Here is a 19736-nt window from a genome sequence, read left to right on the forward strand (position 1 = left end):
AGCTCATGCCATCACCGGCAAGCAGAGCATAAATAATACTGGTGGGCAGGTGTGGGCATAGGGATAGCATAGGATAGCCACCTCGGAGGGCTATCAGGGACATGGGGACATGGACAGAAAGAATGCTGGGCACAGGGGCACAGGACACATGGACTATGGAGGCGCACAGACACAAAGGGGACAGTGGGGAGCATAGGACATGCCGAGGTAACACACAAAGAAATAGGGTTGAAATTCTGGGCTATTCTGAAGACTACCCAGGAGGCTTCCTCCTCCACCACTTAGGCCCTGGGGTTTGCAGGCAAGACACACGGAGGCAGGACTAGTTAGCAGGTCACTTTCCCTCAGGGTCAAGTAAAGGACCCTGAGGACAGCATCTGCAGATCTAAGGCTGAACTGTGCCTTAAGGGTCCTTGCCATAGATATAGCTGCCCACAGCACCGGTATTCACTCCCTTGGGTCCAAAGAGAATTCCATAGCAAGGCTTGTGGCAGTAGGGCTGGCCGTCATGCTCAGCATGCCCGCGGGAGTCAGCGTCTTGTAGCAGCGCTCACAGCGCAAGCAGGGCCGGTGCCAATCCTTGCCCAGAGAGGTCACCTTCTCAGCAAAGTACACCCTCTTGTTGCACCGAGGACACATGTTAGGTTCCCCCGTGAATGTAGTGACACTAGAGGCTTTGCTGGGACCTTTGGGGGGTCCGCTGGTCTGCCTCTCCTCTGTTCGCACCACAGGGACCTCGATGGGGCCAGTGACCTGAGGGCCCTCAGCCAGGGGCTTCTCATAGATGTAGGAACCAGCGCCCCCTATATTCACGCCTTTGGGTCCAAACAGTGTGGCATAGCAGGGCTTGTGGCAGAAGGGCTTCCCATCATGCTCAGCGTGGCCCCCCGGGGTCAGTGTCTTGTTGCAGCGCTCACATTTGAGACAGAACTTGTGCCAGTCCTTGCCCAGGGAGCTCACCTTCTCGGCGAAGTACACGGTCTTGTCACACTTGGGACACTTGGAGGCCATGGTCCCTATGCCCGGTAGGTCCGCGCCCTCCACCCGAACTCAAGGACATTTTTCTTAAAACCCCTTTTTTGAGTAGTCAGATAAAACAATTCTACTAAATGAGATCTGTTAGTCATGATATATATATATATATATATATATATATATATATATATATATATATATATATATATATATATAAAAGCAGGAAAGCAAACTAGGTTACTGAGAAGATGCCCAAGAGAGGGATCAGAGGAATAAGAGAAGAGACTTGAGATCCTAAAAGAAGTAGAGCCATTTGAGAATCACCTGCTCTCTTCTGAGCACCCACAATGCTGCTTAGCAACAGGGCTGGAGGTTGTCAGTCCAAACAGACTAGAGGGAAATGTTCAAACTTACTTCTCAACCAAAACGCAAATGTTTTACAAACGCTTTAGAACAGGAGCAAGCCAGAGTGTGGGTGGGTGCAAAAAGTCTGAAATAGAAAAGGAAACCACTCACTCTACAGCTACTCTTTAAAACAACCTCTCTCTTTTTCCTTTCCTCTTCCGAGTGTTTTGCATGTATTACTACATTTTATAGTTACTTAAATGACCTTATAAGTTTATATTATTATACTTTCATTTACAGTTAAGGTAGTAAGACACAATAAGACAAAAAAAATACCCAAAATCATATGACACAACTAGCTGATAAAGAATCAGGGTATATAACTATAGAATTTAATTTCTCCTAAATGTTTTATTTTGCTGCATTTAAGTGTCAAACGTTATGGTTAACCAGGAAAAGGGCAGAAGAAAACATTGGGGTGAACTACCTCAGAGTAACCAGGAAGCCCAAGCATGCCTTTCCAAATGAAGTGAGCAACTTCAAAGGATAAAACACACATGCTGGGAGCTTCCTTGATGGAGTATTCAAAAGATTGTTTGAACTAAATAAAAAGTCACCTCAGCAAGTCCAAAGCTCTAAATTATAGCCCTGAGTCCTCCAGAGTACAAATGCCCCACAAATCATTGATAGGTGTCTTATTTGAGGTTTCTATTGCTGTGAAGAAACACCATGACCGCAGAAACTCTTATAAAGGAAAACATTTCATTTGTTTCATTGGGGTTGACTTACAGTTATAGTCATGGTGAGTAGCATGGCAGCATGCAGGCAGACACTGTGCTAGAGAACGCATTGAGAGTTCTATGTCTTGATCCACAGGCCACATAAGCAATTGTGTGTCACACTGAGCGTACCTTGAGCATAGGAGACCTCAAAGCCCACCTCCACAGTGGCACACGTCTTCCAACAAAGAAAGCCACACCTCCTAATAGTGCCACTCATCATAGAAGCTATTTTCTTTCAAACCTCCACATTGGGAGAAGAAATCTTTTCTTCAAGCTCCATTAGTGATTTCAAATGCATAACCGCCAAATCTATACTGAGCTGTCATACTGTATATAAAAAGCTGGGCTGAGTTACAGGAAAAGAACATGAGAAGCTCATCCAATAAATATACCACAAATTCAATGAATACTGTGACTAACACTCTTGGTGGTATCAATAAAATAACAAAAAAAAAACATAAAGACTTCTATAAAGTAAAATTTTAAAGCAAAGACCTAAGACTTTTTAAAAGTTATAAATCAGTCCTTGCAATTTATTTATGTTTGGAGGGGAGGGGCATAGTATGTCTGCTCAGTTTCAGGGACTTCCTGCCTAAGCTTAAGAAGCCCACCTGCATGGTGAACAGTCCTTCCTTCCCTTAGAACATCTTGTTGTTTTATCTCCTTTCTGATATCTTGTATCTTAACAAGTTTCCTTCCAATATGAAAGGTTTTAATCTTGAAGGAAGATGCTATACCACACCCTAGAGTCAAATTTATTAATTCGGAATACTTAGTAAAAAAATTTAGAAATATGTAATATATCAGTAAGATATATATTACATTCTTATTTTGAATTATAATTTTATCAGTCATTTTATGTTTCTTGTATTTTCATTTTTTTTCTTTTTTTTTATTGAAAAGAGAATTTCCGCCACCTCCAAGCCTCCCATTTCCCTCCCCGTCCTCCCTCTCCTCTCTCCCTCCCCCCACTCCTCTCCCCCTCCATCTCCAGTCCAAAGAGCAGTCAGGGTTCCCTGCCCTGTGGAAAGTCCAAGGTCCTCCCCGCTCCATCCAGGTCTAGGAAGGTGAGCATCTAAACTGGCTAGGCTCCCACAAGGCCAGAACATGAAGTAGGAGCAAAACCCAGTGCCATTGTCCTTGGCTTCTCACCAGCCCTCATTGTCCGCGATGTTCACAGAGTCCGGTTTTATTCCATTCTTTCTCAGTCACAAACCAGCTGGTCTTGGTGAGCTCCCAATAGATCAGCTCCACTGTATCAGTGGGTAGGTGCACCCCTCACGGTCCTGACTTCCTTGCTCATTTTCTCCCTCCTTCTGCTCCTCATTGGGACCTTGGGAGCTCGTTCCAGTGCTCCAATGTGGGACTCTGTCTCCATCTCCATCCAACACCAGATGAAGGTTCTATGGTGATATGCAAGATATTCATCAGTATGGCTATATGATAGGGCCATTTCAGGTTCCCTATCCTCAGCTGCCCAAGGAACTAACTGGGGACATCGCCCTGGGCACCTGGGAGCCCTCTAGGTTCAAGTCTCTTGCCAACCTTAAGACGGCTTCCTTAATTAAGATATGTGCTTCCCTGCTCCCCTATCTGCCCTTCCTTTATCCGAATCATCACATTTCCCCAAGATCCCCCCATCCTCCCCTTCTCACTTTGCTCTCCCCATCTCCCCTAGCCCCATCCCGCCCCACCCCCAAGATCCCAATTTTTTGACCGGCAATCTCGTCTACTTCCCATATCCAGGAGGATAACTATATGTTTTTCTTTGGATTCACCTTCTCATTTAGCTTCTTTAGGATCACAAATTATAGACTCAATGACCTTTATTTATGGCTAGAAACCAATTATGAGTGAATACATCCCATGTTCATCTTTTTGATTCTGGATTACCTCACTCAGGATAGTGTTTTCTATTTTTATCCATTTGCATGCAAAATTCGAGAAGTCATTGTTTTTTACTGCTGAGTAGTATTCTAATGTGTATATATTACACTTTCTTCATCCATTCTTCCATTGAAGGACATCTAGGTTGCTTCCAGGTTGTGGCTATTACAAATAATGCTGCTATGAAGATAGTTGAACAAATGGTTCTGTAATATGATAGGGCATCTCTTGGGTATATTCCCGAGTGGTATTGCTGGGTCCTGGGGTAGGTTGATCCCGAATTTCCTGAGAAACTGCCACACTGATTTCCAAAGTGGTTGAACAAGTTTGCATTCCCACCAGCAATGATGAGTGTACCCCTTCCTCCACAACGTCTCCAGCAAAGACTATCATTGGTGTTTTTGATTTTAGCCATTCTGACAGGTGTAAGGCAATATTTCAAAGTTGTTTTGATTTGCATTTCCCTGATCACTAAGGAGGTTGAACATGACCTTAAGTGTCTTTTGGCCATTTGAACTCCTTCTGTTGATAATTCTCTGTTCAGATCAGTGCCCCATTTTATAATTGGGTTGATTAGCCTTTTACGGTCTAGTTTCTTGAGTTCTTTATATATTTTGGAGATCAGACCTTTGTCTGTTGTGGGGTTGGTGAAGATCTTCTCTCAGTCAGTAGGATGCCTTTTTGTCTTAGTGACAGTGTCCTTTGCTTTACAGAAGCTTCTCAGTTTCAGGAGGTCCCATTTATTCAATGTTGCCCTTAATGTCTGTGCTGCTGGGGTTATACATAGGAAGCGATCTCCTGTTCCCATATGTTGTAGGGTACTTCCTACTTTCTCTTCTATCAGGTTCAATGTGTTCAGGTTGATATTGAGGTCTTTGATCCATTTGGACTTGAGTTTTGTGCATGGTGATAGATATGGGTCTATTTTCATTCTTCTACAGGTTGACATCCAATTGTGCCAGCACCATTTGTTGAAGATGCTTTCTTTCTTCCATTGTATATTTTTAGCTCCTTTTTTGAAAATGAGGTGTTCATAGGTTTGTGGGTTAAAATCCGGGTCTTCTATACTATTCCATTGGTCAACTTCTCTGTTTTTATGCCAGTACCATGCTGTTTTCATTACTGTAGCTCTGTAATAGAGTTTGAAGTCAGGGATGGTAACGCCTCCAGAAGTTCCTTTATTGTATAAGATTATTTTGGCTATCCTGGGTTTTCTGTTTTTCCATATAAAGTTGGTTATTGTCCTCTCAAGATCTGTGAAGAATTTTGATGGGACCTTGATGGGGATTGCATTGAATCTATAAAATGCCTTTGGTAGAATTGCCATTTTTACTATGTTGATCCTCCCAATCCAAGAGCAAGGGAGATCCTTCCATTTTCTGGTATCCTCTTCAATTTCTTCCTTCAATGCCTTAAAGTTCTTGTCAAATAGTTCTTTCACTTCCTTGGTTAGAGTTACCCCAAGATATTTTATGCTGTTTGTGGCTATCGTGAAAGGTGATGATTCTTTGATTTCCCTCTCTGCTTCCATATCCTTTGTGTATAAGAGGGCGACTGATTTTTTGGAGTTGATCTTGTATCCCGCCACGCTACTAAAGGTGTTTATCAGCTGTACGAGTTCTTTAGTGGAGTTTTTGGGGTCGCTTATGTACACTATCATATCATATGCAAATAACAAAAGTTTAACTTCTTCCTTTCCAATTGGAATCCCCTTGATCCCTTTATGTTGTCTTATTGCTATTGCTAAAACTTCAAGCACTATATTGAAGAGGTTTGGAGAGAGTGGACAGCCTTGTCGTGTTCCTGATTTTAGTGGGATGGCTTTGAGTTTCTCTCCGTTTAATTTGATGTTAGCTGTCAGCTTGCTATAAATAGCTTTTATTATATTAAGGTATGACCATTGTATCCCTAATCTCTCCAAGACCTTTATCTTAAAGGGATGTTGAATTTTGTTGAATGCTTTTTCAGCATCTAATGAAATGATCATATGGTTTTTTTTCTTTCAGTTTATTTATATGATGGATTACATTGATAGATTTGCGTATGTTGAACCAGCCCTGCATCTCTGGAATGAAGCCTACTTGATCATAATGGATAATTTTTCTAATGTGTTCTTGGATTCGGTTTGCCAGTATTTTGTTGATGATTTTTGCATCGATGTTCATGAGTGAGATTGGCCTGTAATTCTCTTTCTTTGTTGAGTCTCTGTGTGGTTTTGGTATCAGACTAACTGTAGCTTCATAGAAGGAATTTGGCAATGACTCTTCTGATTCTATATTGTGAAATACATTAAGGAATATAGGTATTAGGTCTTCTTGGAAGTTCTGGTAGAATTCCGCAGTGAAACCATCTGGTCCTTGGCTTTTTTTGGTAGGGAGGTGTTTGATAACAGCTTCTAATTTTTCACGACTAACTGGTCTATTTAGATTGTTCACCTGGTCCTGGTTTAACTTTGGTATATGGTATTTATCTAAAAAAAAAAGTGTCCATTTCTTTTACATTTTCCAGTTTTGTGGCATATAGGTCTTTGTAGTAAGATCTTATGATTCACTGAATTTCCTCTGTGTCTGCGGTTATGTCCCCCTTTTCATTTCTGATATTATTAATTTGCATATTCTCTCTCTGCCATTTGATTAGTTTGGCTAGGGGTTTATCAATCTTGTTGATTTTCTCCAGGAACCAGCTTTTTGTTTCATTAATTCTTTGGATTGTTTTCTGTGTTTTTATTTTCTTAATTTCAGCCCTCAGTTTGATTATTTCCAGTCTTCTACTCCTCCTAGGTGAGTCTGCTTCTTTTTTTTTCTAGAGGTTTCAGGTGAGCTGTTAAGTCTCCAACGTGCGCTTTCTCTGTTTTCTTTAACTGGGCACTTAGTGCTATAAACTTTCCTCTTAGGACTGCTTTCATAGTGTCCCATAAGTTTGAATATGTTGTTTCTTTATTTTCATTGAATTCAAGGAAGACTTTAATTTCTTTCTTAATTTCTTCCTTGACCCAGGTGTGGTTCAGTAGTTGACTGTTCAGTTTCCATGAGTTTGTTGACTTTCTGGGGGTAGCATTGTTGTTGAATTCTAACTTTAATCCATGGTGATCTGATAAGACACAAGTGGTTACTAATATTTTTTTGTAACTGTAGAGGTTTGCTTTGTTACTGAGTATGTGGTCAATTTTTGAGAAGTTCCATGAGCTGCAGAGAAGAAGGTATATTCTTTCCTATTTGGATGGAATGTTCTATAGATGTCTGTTAAGTCTATTTGATCCATTACCTCCATTAATTCTCTTATTTCTCTGTTAGGTTTCTGTCTGATTGACCTGTCCAATGGTGAGAGAGGGGTGCTAAAGTCTCCTACTATTAATGTGTGCGGTTTGATGGCTGCCTTGAGTTTTAGTAATGTTTCTTTTACGTACATGGGTGGTTTTATATTAGGGGCATAGATATTCAGGACTGAGACTTCATCCTGATGAATTATTCCTGTTATGAGTAGAAAATGTCCCTCCCCATCTCTTCTGATTGATTTAAGTTTGAAGTCAACTTTGTTAGAAATTAGTATGGCCAATCTTGCTTGTTTCTTAGGTCCATTTGCTTGATAATCCTTTTCCCAGCCCTTTACTCTGAATAGTTGCCTGTCTTTGTGGTTGAGATGTGTTCCTTGTAAACAGCAGAATGTTGGATCCTGTTTTCGTATCCAGTCTCTTAGCCTGTGCCTTTTTATAGTTGAGTTGAGACCATTGACATTAAGTGACATTAAGTGTTTGTTAACTCTGGTCACTTTTTTAGTAGTAGAGTTTGTGTGTTTTCCTTCTTTGAGTTGTGCTGGTGAAGGGTCTCTAGATGTCTGAGTTATTGTGGTCGTTGTTGGATTCCTTGGTTTGTGATTTTCTTTCTATTATTTTCTGTAAGGCTGGATTTGTGGCTACGTATTGTTTAAATTTATTTTTATCCTGGAAAATTTTGTTTTCTCCATTTATAGTGAACGAAAGCTTGGCTGGGTAAAGTAGTCTGGGCTTGCATCCATGGTCTCTTAGTTTCTGCAGTACATCTATCCAGGACCTTCTGGCTTCCATGGTTTCCATAGAGAAGTCAGGTGTAAGTCTGATAGGTTTACCTTTATAAGTAACTTGGCCTTTTTTCCTTTGCAGCTCTTAATATTCTTTCTTTATTCTGTATGCTTTGTGTTTTGATTATTATATGGCGAGAGGATTTTTTTTTTTTTATCTAGCCTATTCGGTGTTCTGTATGCTTCTTGAACCTTCATAGGTATATCTTTCTTTAGGTCAGGAAAGTTTTCTTCTATAATTTTATTAAATATATTTTCTGGACCATTGAGCTGCACTTCTTCTCCTTCTTCTACCCTATTATTCTTAGGTTTGGTCTTTTTATTATGTCCCATATTTCCTGAATGTTTTGTGATGAGATTTTGTTGGACTTGCTGTTTTCTTTGATCAGTGTGTTTATTTTCTCTATGGTATCTTCATAATCTGAAATTCTTTCTTCTATCTCTTGTATTCTGTTGGTTATGTTTGTTTCTGTAGTCTCTATTCATTTACCTAGATTTTCCATGTCCAGCCGGCCCTCTGTTTGTGTTTTCTTCCTTGCCTCCATTTCAGTTTTCAAGTCTTGAACTGTTTCCATTATCTGTTTGATTGTTTTTCCTTGGTTTCCTAGGGTGTCATTCACTGATTTATTCAATTCTTCAAACTTTCTGTTATACTTCTCATCCATTTCTATAAGGGCATTTTTTACATGCTGTTTAAGGGCATCTATCACTTTCATAAAGTCAATTTTTTCTACTTCTTCTTGATTAAGGTGTTCATGTCCTCCTGTTGTGAGGTCGCTGGTTCTGGTGGTTTCATGTTGTTTTTCAGATTGTTGGGTGAATTCTTGCATTGGTGCCTGCCCATCTCTTCTTCAAATGCTCCCCTATGGATATCTTTTACAAGATCAGGTCTCCTTGCCCACTGATGTACCTTCCCAGTGATGGCACTCCCTAGTGATGGCTCTCCTGATGCCGAGATCAGATCTCCGTGCTGGTTGGGTAGCTCGTAAACAAAGCGCCTACCTTGCTTGTTGCAGGCAGGCTATTGAGACAAAGGAACTCCCGCACAATTTGGCCCGAGCGCCCAAGCAGGCTGAGCTGGGTGATGTTATGTTCCCGAAGAGGGGAGGGAGGCAGAAGGGAGAGGGGGTTCTGGATGCAAGCTGGGTGGGATAGGAAGAAAAAGAGAGTATCCGGGGAGTCTAGCCCCCCCAGGAAGATCAGGAAGTATAGGGGAGGGATGGGGAACGTCTGAGTTCTGTGTCCTGGGTGCTGCCACGGGTCCGAAACTGACTCACCCCAGTGCTGGCTCTCCTGTTGCCAAGATCAGATCTCTGTGTTGGTTGGGTAGCTCGTAAACAAAGTGCCTACCTTGCTTGATGCAGGCAGGCTATTGAGACAAAGGAACTCCCGCACAATTCGGCCCAGGCGCCCAAGCAGGCTGAGCTGGGTGATGTTATGTGCCCGAAGAGGGGAGGGAGGCAGAAGGGAGAGTCTTGTATTTTCAATTATGTAATAGAGAATTTTATTTTGGACAAATTAGTTCTGTGACTACATATAAACAGTTACATAGACCTGAGTGAGGTCATATGCACCTTTAATCTCAGCACTTGAAAGACAAAGACAAGATCTCTATGAGTTCAGGACCAGTCTTGCCTAAAAACTGAGTTCCAGGCTGGCCAAGGCTGCATGGTGAGACCTTGTTTTAGAAGGAAAAGAAGAAGAAAGGGAGGGAGGGAAAAAAGAAAAAGTTTACATAGAACAAGGTCTTGACTAAATATCAACATAGAGAAGAGGAAGAGGACAAAGTCCCACGCCTAGCTATTTGAAATTGATAGTACTGGGAGTGGGACATACTTCAGGGCAGGTCCCATGCTCAAGAGTATTTTGCTGACATAAATCAGACTTGATGTAATTTTGTGCTCTTGTTTTGTTTGGGGTTTGGGTTTTTTATTTTGTTTTTGAGAAAGAGAGATAACATGAAGTTGAGTGGACAAGGAGATGGGGAAAATCTGTGAGGAGTTGGGGAAGGAAAAGAATCTGATGAAAGTATATTGTATAAAATTCTAAAAAATAATAATAAATAAGAACTTTTTTTGGTTTTTCGAGATAGGGTTTCTCTGTAGCTTTGGTGCCTGTCCTGGAACTAGCTCTTGTAGACCAGGCTGACTTTGAACTTGCAAAGATCCTCTTGCCTCTGCCTCCCAAGTGCTGGGATTAAAGGCATGTACCACCACAGTCAGAGAACACTTTTTACAGAGCAAGGTCCTGGTGGAGAATCCTGAGCCAGGTATCTTCTGTTCCCATGGAGTGGGAATGAATACCCTGCCCACTCACCATGTGATCGATTCCACAACCCTGAAGCTTTCTGAACCCTGTACTTCAAGTGAAATAGAATAAGATAAAAAAAAAAAGAAAGAAAGAAAAAAAAAGACCAATTATTGGTACTTATTTGTTGGTTTATTTAGTGATTTGTGTAAAGCACCTTTTGTGCTGCCTTTTGCCAAGCATAGCTTCCCTTGGTACCTGAAACAGAACGATGTGAGAAAATAGCTAAGAACAACAGGCTGCTGCCCTTAGCAACCTGCTGACTGCTGTTTACCTCCCGTAAAATCCTGCTTGCTGGCCCCACCTTGTGGTTTTAGAGTATAAAATGAGAACACCTTTTGTAGAAGGCTTTTACCGCAAACATTTCGGGAGCTGTTCTGGTTTCAGCCCACTGACTTCTCTCTTACACTCTCAGCAGCTTCGAATGTTTATTCCAGAAAGAACCCGACAACACTAGGATTTGCTGGGCGTAAAAGCATGTGCCGCCATGCCTAGCTTGCCTAGGAAATTCTAATGTGTTTCAGGAACCAAAATCAAAGACCATAAGTTAGAACAAAAGAGTCACCTAACACCTGCACTACCCAGTAAAACTGTAAACGTTTCAAGAACTCTGTGCCAGGCATGGAAGGCAGAGACCATATATAGTAGCTCATATTATTCAATAATGGTTATTATTTTATAATAACCACCCCAAGCAAAAAATAAATAAATAAATAAATAAATAAAAGTTTTGTCCATTCGCAGACTTTCAGAAAAGCCAAGCTAAAAAATATATTTTTTCCTGAGTCTTTCTGGAAGACACTGCAACCAATTGTGTGAAGAAAACAGTGAAAATGACCTGAGAGAGAACATGGGTTTCAGTTTTAAATGATCCCAGAATTAAAATGATCAAGGAAGTTGAAAGTGCCCACAGCCAGAAGTCAAATGGGATCATTTAAAGCGAGTTAGTCAAGTACAGCAGTTCCCCACTTATCTTGGGAGATGTGTAGCCAAAGTCGGCCAGTGGACACTCAAGTGCTTTCTGATACACGGATTCAGTTAGAACACACTTTGTGCCCGTGTTTTCCACTTCAAATGGAAGGCCTATTCCAACATAACTACGTATTTATGTGCTGTAATGGTAACTTTCAGAGCTAAATGTGCAGCAATATCTTGTTTTGTCCTTCTATGGTGACTGACAGTAGTCTGGGCTGGCATCCATGGTCTCTTAATGTCTGCATAACGCTTTCATTGTTTTCATTGAGAAGTCAGGTGTAATGCTAATAGGTCTGCCTTTATATGTTACTTGGCCTTTTTTCTTTGCAGCTCTTAATATTTTTCTTTATTCTGTGTGTTTCATGTTTTAATTACTATGTGATGAGGGTACTTTTTTTGATCCAGTCTATTTGATGTTCTATAAGCTTCTTATACCTTCATAAGCATATCTTTCTTTAGGTTGGGAAAATTTTCTTCTATGATTTTGTTAAATATATTTTCTGTGCCTTTGAGTTGGATGTCTTCTTTTTCTATACCTATTATTCTTAGATTTGGTCTTTTCATGGTGTTCCATATTTCCTGGATATTTTTTTGTTAAGTTTTATTAGATTTAATGTTTTTTTTTGACGGATGAGTCTATTTCCTCTATTGTATATTCAGTTATTGAGATTATCTCTTCTATTTCTTGTATTGTGCTGTTTATGCTTGCGTTTGTGGTTTCTGATCATTTTCTCATAATTTCTATTTCTATAATTCTCTCAGTTTGTGTTTTCTTCATTGTATCTATTTCAGTTTTCAATCTTGAATAGTTTCATATGTTTGATTGATTTTTCTTGGTTTTTTTTAAGGGATTTGTTGATTTCTTCCAATTTTTAATTTGTCTTTTCCTCCATTTCTTTGAGGGAATTTTTCGTTTTTTTCTTTAAGGGCCTCAAACATTCTCCTAAAGTTATTTTTAGGTCATTTTCTTCTGTTTCATCTATATTTGGCTGTTCAAGTCTTGCTGTTGTAGGGCTACTAGTTTTTATTGGTGTCGTATTATTCTTTGTGGTGTTGAGTGTGTTCTTACTTCATCTACCCATCTTTTTCTCTGATTGGTGTAGTTGGTGCTGTCTGTGTCTCTGGTGATCAATCATCCAGGTGCCAGTGGATTGAAGGCTCAGAAAGTTGCTCTTCGGGGTACAGTCAGGGCCATGGTTCCAGCCACCCTGTTGGTTACTCCATGTTCCTGGAGGTCACTCAGCACTCCCGGGGGTTGCTCTACAATACCAATAGTTGTCCAGACCTGTTCCCATGTGGGTTGCTTGCTGGGGACTGTTTCTGCTGTGGTTGCTGCCTTGGACCTGCTCTGGCAGAGGTCACTGGTTCAAGCCTGCTCTAGTGAAGGTTGCTGGGTCAGGCCTGCTACCACAGAGGTCACTGATTCTTGCCCAGTCCACAGAGGTGTCTGATTTGTGCCTGCTCTCTCAGTGGTGGCTCCCTTGTACCTATTCCTATGGAGTTCCCTCCCTTAGACCTGCTACAGCGGATGTTGCTGGCTCAGACCTGTTTCCATAGATGTCCCTGGCTTGGGCTTAGTCCCACAGAGTTCTCTGGCTCAGGCCTACTCCCTCGGAGGTCTCAGACTCATGTCTGGATCCACAGAGTCTCATGTTCCAGCCTACTCCCTCAGAGGTTCTGAACTGTAAGACAAAATAAATTTTCTTTCTTGCATTGCCATTGGTACTGGTACTCATCACAACAAAAACGAAATACAACTACATAAAGAAAGTATTTTTACACACATACACACACAGAGAGACAGACAGACAGACAGGGCAGATATAGACAAAAAGAGAGAAAAAAGTCTGACATCAGTTGAGTGAAATAAATAATGGGCAAAAATGTCCCAGGCATGTGCATATGTATGGATAAAAAGTAATCATGATCTTAATGATCAGATACACTTGAATTTAAGGCCAAACTACTTATCTAAAACAATGAAACTATTTTATCATAGTAAAGGACTAAAGGACACATTCCATGCTAACTATCTGAAACTAATATTTGTCTAAATACAATGTACCAGTAATTCACATTAATTAAGATACAGGAATCTCAAGAAGAAATGCGAGTAGCCCTCTTGGTACAGCAGGCCTGCATCCATCTTAAAATCAAGAATAAATGCGCAAAAATACAGAACAGGGGAACTTTTAAATTCCTCTTTTTTAGATGAGAAAGCCTAAGTGAATTTGTAAAACATGTCTTCAAAGATATTTTTGTACATTTATAAACGTCGAAGCATGGTGGCACACACTTATAGCAAAGGAGGCTGCAGCAGGGACATTGAGAATTCAAGACCAGCCTGGACACTGTCTCAGACCAAAAATAAAAAACAAAACCACTTGTCTATCCCAGAGACCCAAAAACAACAACACTAGGAAGGGAGCCAGAGTGAGGGGAAGAAAACAGGGAGGAAGGGAAGGGGTAGGTGGGATGGAGCAAGGCAGAAAATGGAAGAGTGAGGGAAGGATGGAGGAAAAGACAGAGCGAAGGAGGGAGGAGGAGATGGAAGAAGGAAGGCAGATGAAAGGGAAACCCTGATAATGGGTTCCAAAAAACAGCCTAAATAATAGGGGGAAATAAACTGGGCAGTGGCAGTGCACGCCTTTAATCCCAGCACTCAGAAGGCAGAGGCTGGCGGATCTCTGTGAGTTCCAGGCCACCCTGGTCTACAGAGCTAGTTCCAGGATAGCCAGGAGAGTTACAGAGAGAAACCCTGACTCAAAATAGCAGAGAGAGAGAGAGAGAGAGAGAGAGAGAGAGAGAGAGAGAGAGAGAGAGAGAGAGGAATTAGTAGAAACTGTATTGTCTGTTAATAGATTCAATACATAGAATAATGTATCTAGCCGGGCGATGGTGGCTCACGCCTTTAATCCCAGCACTCAGAAGGCAGAGGCTGGCGGATCTCTGTGAGTTCCAGGTCACCCCGGTCTACAGAGCTAGTTCTAGGATAGCCAGGAGAGTTACAGAGAGAAACCCTGACTCAAAATAGCAGAGAGAGAGAGAGAGAGAGAGAGAGAGAGAGAGAGAGAGAGAGAGAGAGAGAGAGAGGAATTAGTAGAAACTGTATTGTCTGTTAATAGATTCAAAACATAGAATAATGTATCTAGCCGGGCGATGGTGGCTCACGCCTTTAATCCCAGCACTCGGGAGGCAGAGGCAGGCGGATCTCTGTGAGTTCGAGACCAGCCTGATCTACAAGAGCTAGTTCCAGGACAGGCTCCAAAGCCACAGAGAAACCCTGTCTCGAAAAACCAAAAAAAAAAAAAAAAAAAAAAAAAAAAAAAGAATAATGTATCTAAAAATAAATCCAGAATCCAGGACCTACAAAAATTAGTGAAGTAGCCTTTCAGATACGTGAATGAAATAGAAATAGTTCATACTGTTGGGAAAAACGTGTATAATCAACTAAAAGGTGAAAGAGGCTGGAGCCTATGTCACCGACCTCTAATCCCTTAGTTCCATGCTCTTTTTTTCCTCCGTCATGGAAGCCGGTCTTCAATCAGTTTCCTAGGTTCACTCCCTACTTCTCTACAGTTTACCTTACAGCTCTGTGGAATGTAACTAACCACTGGTCAGTAGAGTACACAAAAACTGTAGGAAATATTTAAAGTTATTCCAAGAAATAACCTTAAAACAGAAACATCTGCCTCCTTCGTCTCTCTTCTTGCCAGCAAGAATTCAGTTTTAGCTACAGCACCAGGAGCCATCTTGGGACATGCAGAGGGCTTAGGGGCAGAGGATCCTCAGTGAGGAGTGAGATCCATGGAGCAGCAACCCATCTTCATGGATTTCACAAACCCTGAACCCACGGAAGAAAGATACCAACTTCAGTGCTGTCGAATGCATCACTGCTGCGCATTTATTTATTATTTTCACTTGAATTTAGCTGGCTAGCACATCTCATCTTGCAATAACATTCTTACATCAAATAAACCCAAAAGGCTTAAATATTAGTTAAAAATAAAACTGTAAAGAATGAGCCAGGTGGTAGTGGCACATGTCTTTAATTCCAGCAGTCAGGAGGCAGAAACAGGTAGATCTCCTGCTTCAAGACCAGTCTGGTCTACAAAGTGAGGTCCAGACAGCCAAGGCTACACAGAAAAACCATGTATCAAAAGAAAACCTATGAAGTATGTAAGAGAACTATTTTTATAGTTTTTGAGTAAGAATACCTTTGTAAATGAGCATGTAGGCATGAAGGCCAAATAGATAACAGGAAAGGGAAGGTTGGTAAATTCAACTACATAAAATGCCACATGAAAACACAATGTCATAAATATGGTTAAAGAAATTAATACACTGGATAAAATGTTTGTATCTGCAACTGAAAAGGAGATTCAGAGGTTAACAACATTTGCTGTTCTTGCAAAGAATCCGAGTTTGGTTTCCAGCACCCATGTTGGGCAGCTTATAACTCCACCTTCATGGGAGCCAACACATCTAGCTATGACGAGCAACCAAATTTATGTTAGACTAGGACTAAATTCTACTAAATCTATATTAAGTATTGACCAGATAATTGTGCTAAAGAAAAGCTAGAAATAAGTATGAACAATTTAGGGAGTTGTGAGATGGCTCTGCAATGAAGAGCTCTGGATGCTCTTGCAGGGAACCTGGATTTAATTCCCAGAACACATGTGACACTCACTACTGTTTGTAATTCAAGTCTCAAGGAGTCTGCCCCCTCTTCTAGATGCCCTCTAAAGGCCTCCACAGGTACAAGGCATACACATGGTACACAAACATACATGCAAGCAAAACACCCATACATGTAAAAATAAAATTAAAGTTATGAATAAATAAAAATGAACAGTTTATAGAAAAGGAAATGTGAGAAAGGCTTCTGACCTACAAAATTATAGCACAGTAGGTCAACGCTGATTTAATTCAGTTTATTGTGTTCACTTGAATTAGCATTAAACATATGAAAAGACATTTAGCCTTCCTAATAATAAATACAAATTAAAGTTACTTTCTACTTACTAAATCAGCAAAGTAAGGAAAACTGATGACAATGTATTTTTTGGGCAAAGCTCTGAAGGAACAGATATTTATGTATTACTGAGTAACAGGATAATTCAGTAGAATAATTTGACTGTTATACTTGAATATATATGTATATAAAATACAAGTGAGTAACCTTTGACTCAAAATTCCACTTAAGAAAGTCATTCTATAATGCATATAAACACTTACCAAATGATGTATGCACAATGATATACATCACTGATTTACTTGGAAAGACAGAAAAGGACCTAAATGTCCATCAATAAGAATTGCTTAAATAAATAAATACAGTCTAATATTACACTGAAATCCTACACAGCTGCTAAAATGAGCTCCCTGGGTGCTATTATGGAATGAAAAGTGAAGGAGTGTAAAATTCTGTCTTACTATTTGTGTTTACAACAGCAGAAAACGTTCGTGTGTGTGGTTGCTTGTGTGATGAATATTCCTTAATATTCACTGGACTACTACAGAAAATATATAAGGTGCCTCCAGGAAACAGGAGCTGGCCAGCAGAGAGGAAACAGGGGAAGAGTTATAGAATGGTCTGAGGTTCTTTGAAGCATGTTGACAACTTCATACCAATGTAAGAGTGTGGGAGGTGACCTAGTAAGAGGTCATGAGTGTCATAAAGGGTTTAATGCCATCTTCTGAAATGTGTTGATTATTGTGAGAAGGGATTATTATAGAAGCCGCAGTGGCCCCTTTTACACTCCTAATATCACTCTTTTTTCTTTTATGAATGGAATGACACACAAGAAGGACCCTGGCCAAATGCCAGCATTGTGCTCTTTGTGTTCCAAGCCTCCAGAAACATATACCAAATATATTTCTGACTATAGTTATCCAATCTATTCTGTTACACCTAAGGAATATAGAGTGAAACACGAGACTTCAAATTCACAACCATAAATCCTACAAATTCATAAATTAATATTCATATATTATCTAGTCAAATTACTTCCTTAATCAAGTTTAAATGGTGAACTAGGCCGGGGGTGGTGGAGCACGCCTTTCATCCCAGCACTCGGGAGGCAGAGGCAGGCGGATCTCTGGGAGTTCGAGGTCAGCCTGGTCTACAAGACCTAGTTCCGGGACAGGCACCAAAGCTACAGAGAAACCCTGTCTCGAAAAAACCAAAAAAAAAAAAAAAAAAAAAAAAAAAAAGTGAACTAGAAGCAGTCACACAGTGAAAAAGATAAAAATTAAAATTGGTGTCTAATTATATACGTCATCCTAGTATCAGCTTTCAAACCTTCGATAGGCATGCCATAATCCATGTAACTACAGGGGTTTGGTATAAAGTAACAGTCTATGGATAGGGAAAGATCTTCCAGAGAAGGGGAAGTAGGGTATATGGCCACAGAGAGACCAGAAGAACAGAACAGAAGGATTAAACAGAGAGGAGGAGGGAAAGAGGGGTGAGGAAAGGAATATGGGAGGGAGCAACAACACTAAGGACCATCTGAGGGTCATATGGAACCTAATACAATAGAAGCATCTCACAATATATACATAAATGGAAGAAATCTAAATGGACTCACTAAGTAATGGGGGAGACAAATCCCCAACTAGACCTCTCTCTACCTAATGAAACCTCCAGTGCTAGGAATGAGTTACATCTAATTGAGTTGTCAACCAATGGGGATCCATGGAAAACCCCGAACAACTTATTCTATTTTCAAGGCTATTGTTGGTTGCTCTCTGCAATCTGATAAGACCCTATTGCTGAAAACAGTACTCCCATAGCTCATTAAACACAGAGAAGTCAAGCTGGTGCCTAACTGGAACCTTCACCCCTACTGTCTAGTGTTCATGGTACTAGTAGCTACTCTACACACCGGAGGATAAAAGTAAACACCAGCTCAGCTCCAAATCCTTGGAGCATCTGCAATGGATACCTGCCTTATGATTTGCTGGAGCAAACCCTTAGATCTGCAACAGAGACCTGCCTTATGACATGCTGGAGCAAACCCTTTAATCTGCAATGGAGGTCTGCCTTATGATGTCATGGAGCAAACCCTTTGATCTGCAGTGGAGGCCTGCCTTATGACGTGCTGGAACAAACCCTTTGATCTGCAGTGAAGGCCTGCCTTATGACGTGCTGGAGCAAACCCTTTGATCTGCAATGGAGGTCTGCCTTATGACGTGCTGGAGCAAACCCTTTGATCTGCAGTGGAGGCCTGCCTTATGATGTCATGGAGCAAACCCTTTGATCTGCAGTGGAGGCCTGCCTTATGACGTGCTGGAGCAATGGTGGCACAGAAGTAGTGAAAGTAACCAACTACTGTCTGATTGGATTTAAGGTCCACTCCATGAGATGGAACCCTGCATACACTGCTCTGGAGATCAAGAATTTAAGGCTATGGACCATGGACCTAGGGGAAAACCAAGTACTGCTGTTCCGCTAACAGAACAGAGTAAGGAAATGATTCCTAGCAACATTCTGCTTTCCTCATAGATCAGTGCCTTGCTCAGTCGTCATCAGAGAAGTCTCCTCCTTCAGTGGAAGAGAACAAATACAGAGACCCACAACTGGATAGTGTGCAGTGAATGAGTGATCTTAGAACACTCAGTCCTAAATGGAGTGTCCCCACCAAAACCCTCCCCCACCCCGGACCCAGAAAACTATGTGGAACAGAAGACAGGAAGATTGTAAGAGCCAGAGGGGATAGAAGAAAACAAGGAGACAGTGTCTTCCAGACACAAGAAGCCTGACATACACGCTACCTCACAGAGACTGTGGCAACATAAACAGGATCTTACAGGTCCAAGCCAAAAGAGTTCCCAGCTCTGAGTTTGGGGAAGTAAACTTTTTCCAACTGAAACTTCTCACAAGAGAAAATTTAGTTTTCTCCAGTGGAGTCTCACAAACCACACTTAAGGCAGGTACCATGTACAGCAGTACACAGCCAACACAAAACTAACTCCAGGCTATTTTTGTACATTTTTGGTCTCATATTGGCTTCTTTGAGCATTTTCACTTTTCTGACTTTTTGCTTGTGTATTATGGTTTATGATTTTGAGTATTTTATGGGTTGTGTGTCTTGGGGGGACTGTGGATGAGGTGTATAGTGTGTGTGTGTGTGGGAAGGGGGTTATGGTGTATGTATGTGTTTTTCCTGCTTTTTCTTTTGTTTGTTTTGTTTTGTTCTAGTTAATTTGTTATTTTTCTGTTTATTTTCTAAAAAGAGAGAAAAAGAAGGCTTGAAATTGGGTGTATGGGAAGTGAGGAAAATCTGGGAGGAGGTGAAAAATTGAAGACTGTGATCAGAATAAACAGCATAAAAAGTATTTTCAATTAAATAAATATATAAACCTAGAATAATATACATTTTTGGAAAAGATACTTGGTGT

The 19736-nt window shown here is 40.8% G+C and overlaps 1 pseudogene; it reads right to left on the reverse strand.

Moving 5' to 3' along the window:
• Window positions 1–348: 348 nt before the first annotated feature.
• Window positions 349–1038, reverse strand: LOC130863763 (cysteine-rich protein 2-like; annotated as a pseudogene).
• Window positions 1039–19736: the final 18698 nt, after the last annotated feature.

The sequence above is a fragment of the Chionomys nivalis genome, chromosome 21 (assembly GCF_950005125.1).
Source record: "Chionomys nivalis chromosome 21, mChiNiv1.1, whole genome shotgun sequence".
NCBI classification, from domain to species: Eukaryota; Metazoa; Chordata; class Mammalia; order Rodentia; family Cricetidae; genus Chionomys; species Chionomys nivalis.